Source organism: Pseudophryne corroboree, chromosome 7 (assembly GCF_028390025.1).
Source record: "Pseudophryne corroboree isolate aPseCor3 chromosome 7, aPseCor3.hap2, whole genome shotgun sequence".
Taxonomy (NCBI): Eukaryota; Metazoa; Chordata; class Amphibia; order Anura; family Myobatrachidae; genus Pseudophryne; species Pseudophryne corroboree.
In genome coordinates this window covers 10,182,631-10,199,917 of record NC_086450.1, presented here as the reverse complement: position 1 = coordinate 10,199,917, position 17,287 = coordinate 10,182,631, and the positions used below count along the sequence as shown (strand labels likewise).

The window sequence follows — 17,287 nt, the reverse complement described above, 5'->3', positions numbered from 1 at the left end:
TATTAGATTTAAACTAATAGTGTAATAATGCCTGGGCACTGTTTATAGCTCCAGCTAATTGAGAGACAACTACTTTATAAAATGTTCTTGTAGTGGAACAAAGACAACTTAAACAACCTTAAAATACACATAGAAAAATAAAATCTATCATTTATCTTGTCACATGTAAGAATAGCAGCAGCCTCTGCACTACTTACACACTGGGACAGGACTCAGGAGGACTCTGTGTGTGTCTTTCTCTAGTCCCTCATTAGGTAACTGGTTACATAGGACCCAGACACCAAGGTGGGTAGGAAGAGAAGCTGGGATCCCTGTGTCACTTACAGCTCTCTCCACCCTCCTATCTCTCCTCTGGTTGAGAAGCTCCGTCGGTAGCTCATGAAACTCCGGTTTCTCTGCCTGCACTGCCAAAAATGTAAAAAAAGTCTCACACCTTTTGACCCTGTCAACTTTTTCTACCTGTCGACCTTACCCAGTGTCCACCTTTTACCCGTCGACCAGTGCAGATCTTCTATATCACACCCAAGTGACAGTATCTACTTGTTGGGCATTGAGACCGTTTTGCAAAGTACTTTGCTCCTGCATTATAAGCGCTGAATGAGGTCACGGTCAGGGACTGAGCGTAGGGACTGTACAAGGTAATGACACTGGGGGATGAGGGGAAATGCGGTAGGATGAAGGGTACTATAGGCAGATCATGGGCTCCCTACCAGGCCACGCTGCCTGTGACCAGGCCAAGTCAACTGGATCCCATCCTGATTGGTCAGCCACATGTGCGGCCAGACTGAGCAATGATCTTGTTGCTTAAACAGAGCAACAGGATCCAACACCTGTAACAGCCTACAGTACGGATTTGTCTATAAATTGGAGTTCTCCTTCAGCCAGTGTCTACACGCCATCCGTTGCAAGACGCCGAGCATGACTGGGGCGCTCAGAGACTAGCAGCGTACCGGATTTTTCTGCAAATTTTGCATCTTAGTCACATGGCAGACGCAGCGTCCCACACTGTACTAGAAATGCCGGGCTTCAACTTCAACCACAAAGGGTTTGTATCTACACATGCATAAAGTTGCAGACGGCGCGCAGGGAGAAAAAGGCGCAGACACTTGTACCGGAACCCTTCGTACCCAGACTCATTCGCACCCAGATGTGTCGCACATCAAATAGATCAGAGAAAGCTAGCGCTGTAGTTTTATTAATGTGAATAAGATGCGCCGTTTGAGCGAGGCAGACGCAGCGGAACCTGGCGTGTTGAATGGGGCTATTTGGGCGACTGTAGTCACAGTGTAAAAAGACACATCTATATGGGTGTGGCTTAAAAGATCGACAGTATTTAGATAGACAGTCAGTAGGTCGACACCAGATGGGCAACAGTTAAATAGTCGACATGGATTTGGGCTGACGGGGTCAAAAGGTCGCTATGCAAATGGTCGACACAAAAAAGATCAACACTTTTTTGTGTTATTTTCTCTAACGTCCTAGTGGATGCTGGGGACTCCGTAAGGACCATGGGGAATAGACGGGCTCCGCAGGAGACTGGGCACTCTAAGAAAGATTTAGTACTACTGGTGTGCACTGGCTCCTCCCTCTATGCCCCTCCTCCAGACCTCAGTTAGAATCTGTGCCCGGAAGGAGCTGGGTGCATTTTAGTGAGCTCTCCTGAGCTTGCTATTAAGAAAGTATTTTGTTAGGTTTTTTATTTTCAGAGAGCTTCTGCTGGCAACAGACTCTGTGCTACGTGGGACTGAGGGGAAAGAAGCAAACCTACTAACTGCGGCTAGGTTGCGCTTCTTAGGCTACTGGACACCATTAGCTCCAGAGGGATCGAACACAGGAACTTAACCTTGGTCGTCCGTTCCCGGAGCCGCGCCGCCGTCCCCCTCGCAGAGCCAGAAGACAGAAGCCGGCGGGTTGAAGCAAGAAGACGTCAAAATCGGCGGCAGAAGACTCCTGTCTTCATATGAGGTAGCGCACAGCACTGCAGCTGTGCGCCATTGCTCCCACACTAACCCACACACTCCGGTCACTGTAGGGTGCAGGGCGCAGGGGGGGGCGCCCTGGGCAGCAATTGAGTACCTCCTGGCAAAAAGCAGCATATATACAGCTGGGCACTGTAATATGCATGAGCCCCCGCCATTATTTTTACACAGAAACGCGGGAGAGAAGCCCGCCGCTGAGGGGGCGGGGCTTCTTCCTCAGCACTCACCAGCGCCATTTTCTCTCCACAGCTCCGCTGAGAGGAAGCTCCCCAGGCTCTCCCCTGCAGACTCACGGTAGAAAGAGGGTGAAAAAGAGAGGGGGGGCACATAAATTTGGCGTAAAAAATAAGAATTTACTCACCGGTAATTCTATTTCTCGTAGTCCGTAGTGGATGCTGGGAACTCCGTAAGGACCATGGGAATAGACGGGCTCCGCAGGAGACTGGGCACTCTAAAAGAAAGATTAGGTACTATATCTGGTGTGCACTGGCTCCTCCCTCTATGCCCCTCCTCCAGACCTCAGTTAGGGAAACTGTGCCCGGAAGAGCTGACACAATAAGGAAAGGATTTGGAATCCCGGGTAAGACTCATACCAGCCACACCAATCACACCGTACAACTCGTGATACTATACCCAGTCAACAGTATGAATAACAACTGAGCCTCACGAACAGATGGCTCATAACAATAACCCTTTAGTTAGGCAATAACTATATACAAGTATTGCAGACAATCCGCACTTGGGATGGGCGCCCAGCATCCACTACGAACTACGAGAAATAGAATTACCGGTGAGTAATTTATTATTTTCTCTGACGTCCTAGTGGATGCTGGGAACTCCGTAAGGACCATGGGGATTATACCAAAGCTCCCAAACGGGCGGGAGAGTGCGGATGACTCAGCAGCACCGAATGAGCAAACTCAAGGTCCTCCTCAGCCAGGGTATCAAACTTGTAGAATTTTGCAAACGTGTTTGATCCCAACCAAGTAGCAGCTCGGCAAAGTTGTAAAGCCGAGACCCATCGGGCAGCCGCCCAAGAAGAGCCCCCTTCCTCGTGGAATGGGCCTTTACTGATTTAGGATGCGGCAGTCCAGCCGCAGAATGTGCAAGTTGAATCGTGGAGCAGATCCAGCGAGCAATAGTCTGCTTAGAAGCAGGAGCACCCAGCTTGTTGGGTGCATGCAGGATAAACAGCGAGTCAGTTTTTCTGACTCTAGCCGTCCTGGAACATAGATTTTCAGGGCCCGGACTACGTCCAGCAACTTGGAGGCCTCCAAGTCCCGAGTAGCCGCAGGCACCACAATAGTTTGGTTCAAATGAAACGCTGATACCACCTTAGGGAGGAATTGGGGACGCGTCCTCAATTCTGCTCTGTCCATATGGAAGATCAGATAGGGGCTTTTACAGGACAAAGCCGCCAATTCTGACACCCGCCTAGCCGAAGCCAAGGCCAAAAGCATGACCACTTTCCACGTGAGATATTTTAATTCCACGGTCTGAAGTGGCTCAAACCAATGTGATTTTAGGAAATCCAACACTACGTTGAGATCCCAAGGTGCCACTGGGGCACAAAAGGGGCTGAATATGCAGCACTCCCTTACAAACGTCTGAACTTCAGGCAGTGAAGCCAGTTCTTTTTGAAAGAAAATAGACAGGGCCGAAATCTGGACTTTAATGGAACCCAATTTTAGGCCCATAGTCACTCCTGACTGTAGGAAGTGCAGAAAACGACCCAGCTGAAATTCTTCTGTGGGGGCCTTCATAGCCTCACACCAAGCAACATATCTTCGCCATATGCGGTGATAATGCCTTGCTGTCACATCTTTCCTAGCTTTTATCAGCGTAGGAATGACTTCAACCGGAATGCCCTTTTCCATCAGGATCCGGCGTTCAACCGCCATGCCGTCAAACGCAGCCGCGGTAAGTCTTGGAACAGACAGGGCCCCTGCTGTAGCAGGTCCTGTCTGAGAGGCAGAGGCCAAGGGTCCTCTGAGATCATTTCTTGCAGTTCCGGGTACCAAGTCCTTCTTGGCCAATCCGGAACGATGAGTATAGTTCTCACCCCTCTCTTTCTTATTATCCTCAGCACCTTTGGTATGAGAGGAAGAGGAGGGAACACATAAACCGACTGGTACACCCACGGTGTCACTAGAGCGTCCACAGCTATCGCCTGAGGGTCCCTTAACCTGGCGCAATATCTTTTTAGCTTTTTGTTTAGGCGGGACGCCATCATGTCCACCTGTGGCCTTTCCCAACGGTTTACAATCAGTTGGAAGACTTCTGGATGAAGTCCCCACTCTCCCGGGTGGAGGTCGTGCCTGCTGAGGAAGTCTGCTTCCCAGTTGTCCACTCCCGGAATGAACACTGCTGACAGTGCTATCACGTGATTTTCCGCCCATCGGAGAATCCTTGTGGCTTCTGCCATCGCCATCCTACTTCTTGTGCCGCCCTGTCGATTTACATGGGCGACCGCCGTGATGTTGTCTGACTGAATCAGCACCGGCTGGTTTTGAAGCAGGAGTCTTGTGTAGGGAAGCCTCCTGACTCGACCATTGTCCCTGGAAGTTTCTTCCCTGAGTGACTGCCCCCCAACCTCGGAGGCTTGCATCCGTGGTCACCAGGACCCAGTCCTGTATGCCGAATCTGCGGCCCTCTAGAAGATGAGCACTCTGCAGCCACCACAGCAGAGACACCCTGGCCCTCGGGGACAGGGTGATCAGCCGATGCATCTGAAGATGCGATCCGGACCACTTGTCTAACAGATCCCACTGAAAGATCCTTGCATGGAACCTGCCGAATGGAATTGCCTCGTAAGAAGCTACCATCTTTCCCAGGACTCGCGTGCAGTGATGCACTGACACCTGTTTTGGTTTCAGGAGGTCTCTGACCAGAGATGACAACTCCTTGGCCTTCTCCTCCGGGAGAAACACCTTCTTCTGTTCTGTGTCCAGAACCATACCCAGGAACAGCAGACGCGTCGTAGGAACCAGCTGCGACTTTGGAATATTCATAATCCAGCCGTGCTGTTGAAGCACTTCCTGAGATAGTGCTACTCCGACCAACAACTGCTCCCTGGACCTCGCCTTTATAAGGAGATCGTCCAAGTATGGGATAATTATAACTCCCTTCTTTCGAAGGAGTATCATCATTTCGGCCATTACCTTGGTAAATACCCTCAGTGCCGTGGACAGACCAAACGGCAACGTCTGGAATTGGTAATGGCAGTCTTGTACCACAAAACGGAGGTACACCTGGTGAGGAGGGTAAATGGGGACATGCAGGTACGCATCCTTGATGTCCAGTGATACCATGTAATCCCCTTCTTCCAGGCTTGCAATAACCGCCCTGAGCGATTCCATTTTGAACTTGAACCTTCTTATATAAGTGTTCAAGGATTTTAAATTTAGAATGGATCTCACCGAACCGTCTGATTTCGGTACCACAAACATTGTGGAATAGTAACCCCGTCCCTGTTGAAGGAGGGGAACTTTTACTATCACCTGCTGGAGGAACAGCTTGTGAATTGCCGCCAACACTACCTCCCTGTCCGGGGGAGTAGCTGGCAAGGCTGATTTGAGGTTGACAATGCTAAATTCCTTGTCGTATAAACAACCCTTATGAAGCTAAGAACACTGTACGCTGTTTATTTAAGAAATACCGTAATGATACGCTATTTGCGTAACGATCGCTCAGCCGTAGGCGAGACGCTCAAGCGTCACGTTCGCTCACGGCCCAGTGATCACAGGACACGTTATTGGTTATGTCTAGGGGAAAGATTCGCTGTAACGTAGCGTACGCTAGAGACCACGAGGAGGTCACCAGCGATGCAGACGCTCACAACACTATACCTTTATGTTAAACCTTATACCGATGAAATACACTGAATACCTTAATGTGAGTACAGGGTGTAAGTGCAACCTTGTGGAACCTGACTATCTACAAAGCTGCATGAGCGTCACCGACGCTCAAGTGAACACTTAACACTATAGTAAATACACAGATACTGGTTTAGGTTTCCAAGGCCTATTAACTGTATTATATCTAGAATACTTGTAAAAGGGGATAACAGTACATATGATACACTACAATATAACAGAGACTTCCTAACCACAGAACTAAACAATAAATACAAAAAAGACAATACTACACTGACCTAAATGCAATACGATACAATACTATAATACTATAAGGTATTTAAGAGAAAAAGAGGAGAGAGAGAGATAGAGAGAGAGAGAGAGATTGGCTCGCAGAAAGACAATGATTATGGAGAGAACTTACGCACAAAGGGTATGATCGCCAGCGCCTCGATATCCAGCTCCCGATTATCAGCAGATAACCGTTGATGAGAGAGTGAGAGCTGGATGTGGTCGGCCTGCCTATTTATGCTCCACACACAATGCAATCTCCTGGTCCTACAATCCCATTGTCCATTGGCCGAAGGAATTCGGCCCTGCATCATAACAAAAGGTCATAGGGTGATTCATACAGGTGGGCTGTGACGATTTCCAACAGCTCAGGTGGGTGGGAAACTGGGTTTCCCGCCGCATACCTGAGTATGTGCAAATCATAGAAATGGACATAAACTTCTTATGTCCATAACTATTCGCACGAGCGATTAATACGCTCCAAACCAACACCGGAATATTGCTAATCAAATACTCTTCCGATGGGTACCAAACACTGCTGTATGATTCCTGTTAAACCCTTCGTACGATGCAAAGAGGGATTCCTCAGCTCTGGGACATTATACTTTAACCAAACTTACAGAAACTATCAAAGGGATCATGATCTATAAACTACATTAATTGTGAACATTTGTAACTAATGAGTCGCACGCTACGATCACATAAACTCTACCGTAAATGCGCATACTGCGCGTGCGAGTGCACGCTATTGCGGGTATGCGCTTCCACGGGAGAGCGTACGCATGCGCAGCACGGACCAGTGTGCGGTGCAAATATGGCAACGTGCATTGAGACATTTTTCTGACTTTGACAGTGTAACGGCGAGGGGGAGACGTCTCGAATTCCAGCTTGTATCCCTGAGATTGTAGAACCCAGGGATCCCCCCGTGAGCGAACCCACCGGTCGCTGAAGTTCCGAAGACGGGCCCCCACCGCACCTGGCTCCACCAGTGGAGCCCCAGCGTCATGCGGTGGATTTAGTGGAAGCAGGGGAGGATTTCTGTTCTTGGGAACTGGCTGTATGGTGCAGCTTTTTCCCTCTACCCCTGCCTCTGGGCAGAAAGGACGCGCCTTTAACCCGCTTGCCTTTCTGGGGCCGAAAGGACTGTACCTGATAATACGGTGCTTTCTTTGGCTGTGAGGGAACCTGGGGTAAAAATGTCAACTTCCCAGCTGTCGCTGTGGAAACGAGGTCCGAGAGACCATCCCCAAACAATTCCTCACCCTTGTAAGGCAAAACCTCCATGTGCCTTTTAGAATTCGCATCACCTGTCCACTGCTGAGTCCATAATACTCTCCTGGCAGAAATGGACATTGCATTTATTCTAGATGCCAGCCGGCAAATATCCCTCTGTGCATCTCTCATGTATAAGACTACGTCTTTAATGTGCTCTATGGTTAGCAATATAGTGTCCCTGTCAAGGGAATCAATATTATCAGACAGGGAATCAGACCACGCTGCTGCAGCACTGCACATCCATGCTGAAGCAATAGCAGGTCTTAGTATAGTATCTGAGTGTGAATACACAGACTTCAGGATAGCCTCCTGCTTTCTATCCGCAGGCTCCTTTAAGGCGGCCGTATCCTGAGACGGTAGTGCCACCTTTTATGACAAGCGTGTGAGCGCTTTATCCACCCTCGGGGATGTCTCCCAACGTACCCTGTCCTCTGGCGGGAAAGGGTACGCCATTAGTAACATTTTAGAAATCACTAGTTTCTTATCTGGGGAACCCCACGCTTCTTCACACACTTCATTTAGCTCATCTGAAGGGGGAAAAACCACTGGTTGCTTTTCTCCCCAAACATAATACCCTTTTTAGTGGTACCTGGGTTAATGTCAGAAATGTGTAACGCATTTTTCATTGCCGTAATCATGCAACGGATAGCCTTAGTGGAATGTACATTTGTCTCGTCGTCGTCGACACTGGAGTCAAACTCCGTGTCGACATCTGTGTCTGCCATCTGAGGTAGCGGGCGTTTTTGAGCCCCTGATGGCCTTTGAGACGCCTGGGCAGGCACAGGCTGAGAAGCCGGCTGTCCCACAGCTGTTATCATCAAACCTTTTATGTAAGGAGTTGACACTGTCGGTTAATACCTTCCACATATCCATCCACACTGGTGTCGACCCCGCAGGGGGTGACATCACATTTATCGGCACCTGCTCCGCCTCCACATAAGCCTCCTCATCAAACATGTCGACACAGCCGTACCGACACACCGCACACACAGGGAATGCTCTGACTGAGGACAGGACCCCAAAAAGTCCTTTGGGGAGACAGAGAGAGAGTATGCCAGCACACACCACAGCGCTATATAATTAGGGATTTACACTATTACAGAAAGTGATTTTTCCCTATAGCTGCTTAACATGTATAGTTTGCGCCTAAATTTAGTGCCCCCCCTCTCTTTTTAACCCTTTGAGCCTGGAAACTGCAGGGGAGAGCCTGGGGAGCTGTCTTCCAGCGGAACTGTGAAGAGAAAATGGCGCCAGTGTGCTGAGGGAGATAGTCCCGCCCCCTTCTCGGCAGGCTTATCCCGCTCTTTTATTAATATTATGGCAGGGGATTTTTACACATATATAGTTTATTAGACTATATTATGTGTTTTTTTTGCCATGTTAAGGTACTCTAATTGCAGCCCAGGGCGCCCCCCCTCCCCCCAGCGCCCTGCACCCATCAGTGACCGGAGTATGTGGTGTGCATGGGGAGCAATGGCGCACAGCTGCAGTGCTGTGCGCTACCTTAATGAAGACCGGAGTCTTCAGCCGCCGATTTTCTCCTCGGAATCTTCCGTCTTCTGGATCTGCAAGGGGGACGGCGGCGCGGCTCCGGGACCGGACGACCGAGGCTGGGCCTGTGTTCGATCCCTCTGGAGCTAATGGTGTCCAGTAGCCTAGAAGCCCAAGCTAGCTGCAAGCAGGTAGGTTCGCTTCTCTCCCCTAAGTCCCTCATAGCAGTGAGTCTGTTGCCAGCAGATCTCACTGAAAATAAAAAACCTAATAAATACTTTCTTTACTCGGAGCTCAGGAGAGCCCCTAGTGTGCAACCAGCTCGAGCCGGGCACAGATTCTAACTGGGGTCTGGAGGAGGGGCATAGAGGGAGGAGCCAGTGCACACCAGATAGTACCTAATCTTTCTTTTAGAGTGCCCAGTCTCCTGCGGAGCCCGTCTATTCCCATGGTCCTTACGGAGTTCCCAGCATCCACTAGGACGTCAGAGAAACAATATATACAGCAGCTACTGGGTTAACACTAAGTTACTGTGTGATTCCTGGGTCATATAGCGCTGGGGTGTGTGCTGGCATACTCTCTCTCTGTCTCTCCAAAGGGCCTTGTGGGGGAACTGTCTTCAAATAGAGCATCCCCTGTGTGTGTGGTGTGTCGGTACGTGTGTGTCGACATGTCTGAGGTAAAAGGCTCCCCTAAGGAGGAGATAGAGCAAATATGTGTGTGTGAGGGTGTCTCCGTCGACAACGCCGACACCTGTTTGGATATGTGTAAGTGCTAAGGTGAATTTATTGCACAAAAGATTAGAGAACAGACAGGAAATCTACCCATGTCTGTCCCTATGGCGCAGAGACCTTCAGAGTCTCACAATGCTCACTATCCAAAATAATAAACACTGATATCGACACAGAGTTTGACTCCAGTGTCGACTACGATAATGCAAAGTGACAGCCAAAATGGCAGAGAAGTATTCAATATATGATTATTGTAATAAAAGATGATTTGCATATCACTGATGACTCATTGTCCCTGACACAAGGGTACACATGTTTAGGGGGAAGAAAGCTGGGGTAAATTTCCCTCCTCTCATAAGGAAAAAGAGCGGGAATCTCCAGACAAGAGACTGCAGCTTCCCACAAAGAATTCTCAGGCAATATCCTTTCCCCACTAGGGCCAGGATGTGATGGGAATCTTCCCCTAGGGTGTCACGTTTGCACAGAAGGTAGCCCTAGCTATCTCAGGGATCCTGCAGAAAGCGTGCACATTCTGGTACACTACTCAGACCGGCGATTGTGTCTGCATGGGTTTATAGCGCTGGGGCGGCGTGGCGGTACCTTATCAGCAGAAATTGAGACCCTAGTATATATATATATATATATATATAGAGAGAGAGATATGTATATATATTAAATATGCTGTCTTAAGAGCTATATATAATCAAACATGCCCAAAGAGACATGAGTATACTGGGTCCTAGAGTCAAAGCTATGTCGATTTCTGCTTGACGTGTCCTGTAGAATATGCAATGGACAGATGATGCCAACTTAAGTGGCATATGGAAGGCTGAGGATTGTGTGGAGAAGGGTTCTCGGACCTGGTCTCCACGGCTATAGCTGGTAATTCGGATATTTTGCCTTATATTCCTGCACAGCCTAGGAAAGCACGTCATTATCAAATGCAGCTTTTCGAACAAAGAAACAAGAAAGTCCGAGGTGCGTCCTTTCTTGCCAGAGGCGGGGCCAGAGGAAAGAAGCTGCACAGCTAGTTCCCAGGAACAGAAGTCCTCCCCGGCCTCTATGAAAATCCACCGCATGTCGCTGGGGCTCCACAGACGGAGCTAGGCCCAGTGGGGGCACGCTTTCGTAAGTTCTGCAACAAGTGGGTTCACTCCCTGTTAGATCCCTGGGCAACAGATATTGTGTCTCAGGGATACAAGCTGGACTCTGAGAAGATGTCTCCTCACTGACGGCCCTGCCGGCTTCCCCCCACGAGAGGGAAACAGGGTTAACTGCAATTCACAAATTGTATCTTCAACAGGTGGTGGTCAAGGTTCCCCTCCTTCGACAAGGAGGGGGTTATTATTCGACCATGTGGTAGTCCCGAAACCAGACGGTTCGGTCAGACCCATATTGAATTTAAAATCCCTGAACATATACCTGAAAAGGTTCAAGTTCAAGATGGAACCGCTAAGAGCGGTCGTTACAAGCCTAAAAGGGGGAGATTTTATCGTGACTCGGGACATAAAGGAGGCATACCTTCATGTCCCCATTTATCCACCTCATCAGGCGTACCTCAGAATTGCGGTACGGGATTGTCATTACCAATTTCAGACGTTGCCGTTTGGTCTCTCCACGGCCCCGAGAATATTCACCAAGGTAATGGCGGAAATGATGGTGCTCCTGCGGAAGCAAGGTGTCACTATTATCACGTACTTGGACGATCTCCTCATAAAAGCGAGATCAAGAGAGCAGTGGCTGAACAGCGTATCACTTTCTCTGGAAGTGTAACGGCAACACTGCTGGATACTATATATTCCAAAGTCGCAGTTGGTTCCTACAGCTCATCTGCCTCTCCTAGGCATGATTCTAGACACAGACCAGAAAAGGGGTTTATCTCCCAATAGAGAGAGCTCAGGAGCTCGTGACACTGGTCAGGAATCTATTAAAACCAAAACAGGTGTCAGTGCATCACTGCACTCGAGTCCTGGGAAGGATGGTGGCATCATACGAGGCCATTCCTTTCGGCAGGTTCCATGAGAGGACCTTCTAATGGGACTTACTGGACAAAGTGGTTCCGGATCACATCTTTAGATGCATCGGTTAATCACCCTATCCCCCGGGGCCAGGGTGTCTCTCCTGTGGTGGCTGCAGAGTACTCACCTTCTCGAGGGCCGCAGGTTCGGCATTCAGGACTGGGTCCTGGTGACCACGGATGCAAGCCTCCGAGGGTGGGGGGCAGTCACTCAGGGAAGAATTTTTCCAAGGGCTGTGGTCAAGTCAGGAGACTTGCCTTCACATCAATATCCTGGAACTAAGGGCCATATACAACGCCCTAAGTCAAGCGGAGACCCTGCTTCGCAACCAATCGGTGCTGATCCAATCAAACAACATCCCCGCAGTGGCTCATGTAAACCGCCAAGGCGGCACAAGGAGCAGGGTGGCGAGAAGCCACCAGAATTCTTCGATGGGCGGAGAATCACGTACGAGCACTGTCAGCAGTGTTCATTCCGGGAGTGGACAACTGGGAAGCAGACTTCCTCAGCAGGCACGACCTACACCCGGGAGAGGGGGGACTTCATCAAGAAGTCTTCGCGCAGATTGTAGGTCGGTGGGAACTGCCACAGGTGGACATGATGGCATCCCGCCTCAACAAAAAGCTACAGAGGTATTGCGCCAGGTCAAGAGACTCTCAGGCGATAGCTGTAGACGCACTGGTGACACCGTGGATGTTCCAGTCGGTTTATGTGTTTCCTCATCTTCCTCTCTTACCCAAGGTGCTGAGAATCATAAGGAAAAGAGGAGTGAGAACAATACTCATTGTTCCGGACTGGCCAAGAAGGACTTGGTATCCAGAGCTGCAAGAAATGCTCACAGAGGACCCAAGGCCTCTGCCTCTAGGGCAGGATCTGTTGCAGCAGGGACCTTGTCTGTTCCAAGACTTACCGCAGCTGCGTTTGACGGCATGGCGGTTGAACGCCGGATCCTAGTAGAAAAAAGGGATTCCGGATGAGGTTATTCCTACGCGGATAAAGGCTAGGAAGGACGTGACGGCTAAACATTATCACCGTATACGGCAAAAATATGTTGCTGGGTGTGAGGCCAGGAATGCCTCTACAGAGGAATTCCAGCTGGGCCGTTTCCTTCACTTCCTACAGTCGGGAGTGACTTTGGGCCTAAACTTGGGGTCCATTAAGGTCCAGATTTCGGCCCTATCCATTTTCTTTCATAAAAAACTAGCTTCTCTACCTGAAGTTCAGACGTTTGTAAAGGGAGTGCTGCATATTCAGCCCCCTTTTGTGCCACCAGTGGCACCTTGGGATCTTAACGTGGTGTTGAGTTTCCTGAAATCTCACTGGTTTGAGCCACTTAAGACCGTGGAGTTAAAATATCTCACGTGGAAAGTGGTCATGCTATTGGCCTTAGCTTCGGCTAGGCGTGTGTCAGAATTGGCGGTTTTGTCATGTAAAAGCCCCTATCTGGTTTTCCATATGGACAGGGCAGAATTACGGACTCGTCCGCAATTTCTGCCAAAGGTGGTGTCATCTTTTCATTTGAACCAACCTATTGTGGTGCCTGCAGCTACTCGTGACTTGGAGGATTCCAAGTTACTAGATGTAGTCAGGGCTTTGAAGATTTATGTAGCCAGAACGGCTGGAGTCAGGAAAACTGACTCGCTGTTTATCCTGTATGCATCCAACAAGCTGGGTGGCTCCTGCTTCAAAGCAAACTATTGCTCGCTGGATCTGTAACACGATTCAGCAGGCTCATTCTGCGGCTGGCTTGCCGCCTCCAAAATCAGTAAAAGCCCATTCCACAAGGAAGGTGGGCTCTTCTTGGGCGGCTGCCCGAGGGGTCTCGGCATTACAGCTTTGCCGAGCAGCTACTTGGTCGTGTTCAAACACCTTTGCAAAGTTCTACAAGTTTGATACCCTGGATGAGGAGGACCTTGTGTTTGCTCATTCGGTGCTGCAGAGTCATCCGCACTCTCCGCCCGTTTGGGAGCTTTGGTATAATCCCCATGGTCCTTACGGAGTCCCCAGCATCCACTAGGACGTTAGAGAAAATAAGATTTTACTCACCGGTAAATCTATTTCTCGTAGTCCGTAGTGGATGCTGGGCGCCCGTCCCAAGTGCGGACTTTCTGCAATACGTGTATATAGTTATTGCTTAATAAAGGGTTATGTTATGTTGGCATCCATGGTTGATGCTTTGTTGTTGTTCATACTGTTAACTGGGTATGTTATCACAAGTTATACGGTGTGATTGGTGTGGCTGGTATGAGTCTTACCCTGGATTCCAAAATCCTTTCCTTGTAATGTCAGCTCTTCCGGGCACAGTTTCCTTAACTGAGGTCTGGAGGAGGGGCATAGAGGGAGGAGCCAGTGCACACCAGTAGTACTAAATCTTTCTTAGAGTGCCCAGTCTCCTGCGGAGCCCGTCTATTCCCCATGGTCCTTACGGAGTCCCCAGCATCCACTACGGACTACGAGAAATAGATTTACCGGTGAGTAAAATCTTATTTTAACCTAGTGCCTAATCCTACCCCTATGTCTAATCCTTACCCTAGTACCTAACCCTCTCCCTACTGCCTAATCCTACCCCTCCCGCTAGTGCCTAATCCTTATCCTATGTTTAACCCTTACCCTAGTACCTAACCCTCTCCCTACTGCCTAATCATACCCCTATGCCTAACCCTTAACCCAGTGCCTAACCCTAATCCTACCCCCTATGCCTTACCCTAGTGCCTAACCCTCCCCCTAGTGCCTACTCCTTACCCTATGCCAAACCCTTACCCTAGTGCCTAACCCTAACCCTCCCCCTAGTGCCTAATCCTACACCTCCCACTAGTGCCTAATCCTTCCCCTATGTCTAACCCTTACCCCAGTACCTAACCCTCTCCCTACTGCCTAATCATACCCCTATGCCTAACCCTTAACCCAGTGCCTAACCCTAATCCTCCCCCTAGTGCCTAATCCTACCGCCTATGCCTTACCCTAGTGCCTAACCCTAACTCTTCCCCTAGTGCCTACTCCTTACCCTATGCCAAACCCTTACCCTAGTGCCTAACCCTAACCCTCCTAGTGCTTAATCCTACCCCTCCCACTAGTGCCTAATCCTTCCCCTATGTCTAACCCTTACCCTAGTACCTAACCCTCTCCCTACTGTCTAATCCTACCCCTATGCCTAACCCTTAACCCAGTGCCTAACCCTAATCCTCCCCCTAGTGCCTAATCCTATCGCCTATGCCTGACCCTAGTGCCTAACCCTAACTCTTCCCCTAGTGCCTAATCCTACCCCTATCCTAGTGCCTAACACTAACCCTCCACCTAGTGCTGAATCCTAACCCTATGCCAAACCCTTACCCTAGTGCAGTGGTTTCCAAACTATTTTGAATCACGGCGCCCTAGAATATCAGAATTTTTTTCACGGCACCCCTAGGCCAAAAGTTTCTTATTGAGAAATTTAGAAAGAAATATTACATTAAGTGGATCGCATTTATATGTCATCCTTAGGGTCAGTTGTGTGGTGAGGGACAAGATTTGCTTCTGTTTGGCCACATATTTTATGACTGGCAGCCACTAGCACTGGTTTTTGCCTATTATATTGACCATGAATAATTTGAATTGGTCCTGGACCACCAACCCAGGAAACCCCTGCAAGTGTCCCGAGGCACCCCAGGGAGCCACGGCACACAGTTTGGGAACCTCTGCCCTAGTGCCTAATCCTAACACTTCCCCCAGTGCCTAATCCTACCCCTTTGCCTAACCCTTACCCTAGAGCCTAACCCTAACCCTCCCACTAGTGCCTTATCCTAACCATATGCCGTACCCTTACACTAGTGCCTAACCCTCCCCCGAGTGCATTATTGTACCCCTATGCCTGACCATAACCCTCCCCCTAGTGCCTAATCCTACCCCTATGCCTAACCCTTACTGTCCCCTTCCGCGGCCTAATCCTAACCCTCCCCCTAGTGCCTAATCCTACCCATATGCCTAAACCTTACCCTAGTGCCTAATCCTACCCAAATACACTAGTGCAGAACCCTAACCCTCCCCCTAGTGCCTAACCCTTACCCTAGTGTCTAACCCTAACCATCCCCCTAGTGCTTGATCCTACCGCTATGCCTAACCCTTACCTTAGTGCCTAACCCTAACCCTCCCCTTTTGTAGCCTAATCCTAACCCTCCCCCAAGTGCCTGACCCTAACCCTAAAAATCATGAAAACCCACGTGTCTACCTTTTTTTTTTTGTGTTGACATTTTGACCCTGACGACAATCTGGTGTCGAGCTATTGAATGTCTATCTATTTACTTACTGTCTATCTTCCATCCGGATACCCATCTGTATCTACTGGGTTAAGCTGTCAGGGTGCGAAGGGAGCAAGTAATACTAACCACTGCGGACACCTAAACGCTGTGCAGGACTGCATACACAATGAAATAACAACTCACATGTAGTCTAATTAAAATAAAAACCTAATTTACTGAGGCAGAACATGAAAGCCCCCCAGCCATTCCGTACTAGATAGGCTTCAGCGCCTTATCGCCAGAGGGTCGACTGCTGTAGGTAGCAGCGCCATGTTTGACTTTAACCCCTTAATGTACAGGATGAAGCCCTACAGACGATGGAAACACACATACAATAACACATGGTTTTCCCAAACGAGATTTTAGTTGCTACAAACAAGAATGGTCAAGTATTACAGAAGAGAAATGGTATATAGCACTCAGGCCAAACTGCGCTAAGGACGGATTAATTACCAGAAAGCACTGAACTAATTCTGCTCCTATTATGTATTGGCTGAAATAGAGCAGGAGAAGATGAAATAGCTAGCGCTAATGTATTCCATTCTTAAGCAGGGGGGAAATTTTGTCTATGGCACTTGAGACTAGTATGATGGAAAATGATATATTGAGCAATGCCATTAGGCTTCCAGGTCCTTAAGTCCGTGTTTACACCGAGACAGAGCTAAATTGTGCTATTTCAGGGAGGCAAATTGTAGCAGAAAGGATTCTTTTTTTTTTTTTAAAGGTTTTAAATGTCATCTTCTTCAGAGGTATTGTGCGAGCGAGTTCAGCTTAATCACAAATAACCCCTAATTAAGGCTGGAAAGTGCATTAAAAACTTCACAAAAATCAATGCATTTTATTTCCAGAAAGATATAATAAAGGGAGCCATACTGCGGCAAAACTTTTCCTATTAAGTGTCCTTTTGAGGAGTTTTTACAGGGACGTATTAATGGGATGCATTTTTTTTGTTTGTTTGTTTGTTTTTATAAAAGAGCGGCCAAGGGGCAAATTTATCAAACCGCTCATTTTTATTTTAGCGGCTTCACAATCGGCGAACATATTTTTAATATTTATCTTGGTACCCACCAGTCAGGGGTACCGGGATGGGGGCCAACGCTAATCAACTTGGACACTGGCTAGCCCCACATAGATCAATGCTAAGTGGGGGAGTTGGTAGGAGGAGGCACAAGGTGCTGGTGTGTGTGTTAACGGGAGAATTGCGTTGCATTCTGTGTCACCACAGCTCCACCACCCCACCGCAAAATACTGTGGATTGAGGCATCACACAGCAGGGAGTGAGTGGTCACGGTGTGATTGACCATCCAGGGATTTCAGGATCAGGCGGCTCTTTGTTTTTTTAATGCCGGGCAGCATTGAGCGTCCTCAGGAGGC

The 17,287-nt window shown here is 48.9% G+C and overlaps 1 protein-coding gene across 1 annotated transcript in view; it reads right to left on the bottom strand.

Moving 5' to 3' along the window:
- The window catches only part of PLEKHM3 (pleckstrin homology domain containing M3), a 340,328-nt gene that overhangs the window by 155,126 nt on the left and 167,915 nt on the right, over positions 1 to 17,287 (bottom strand). The window lies entirely within an intron of this gene.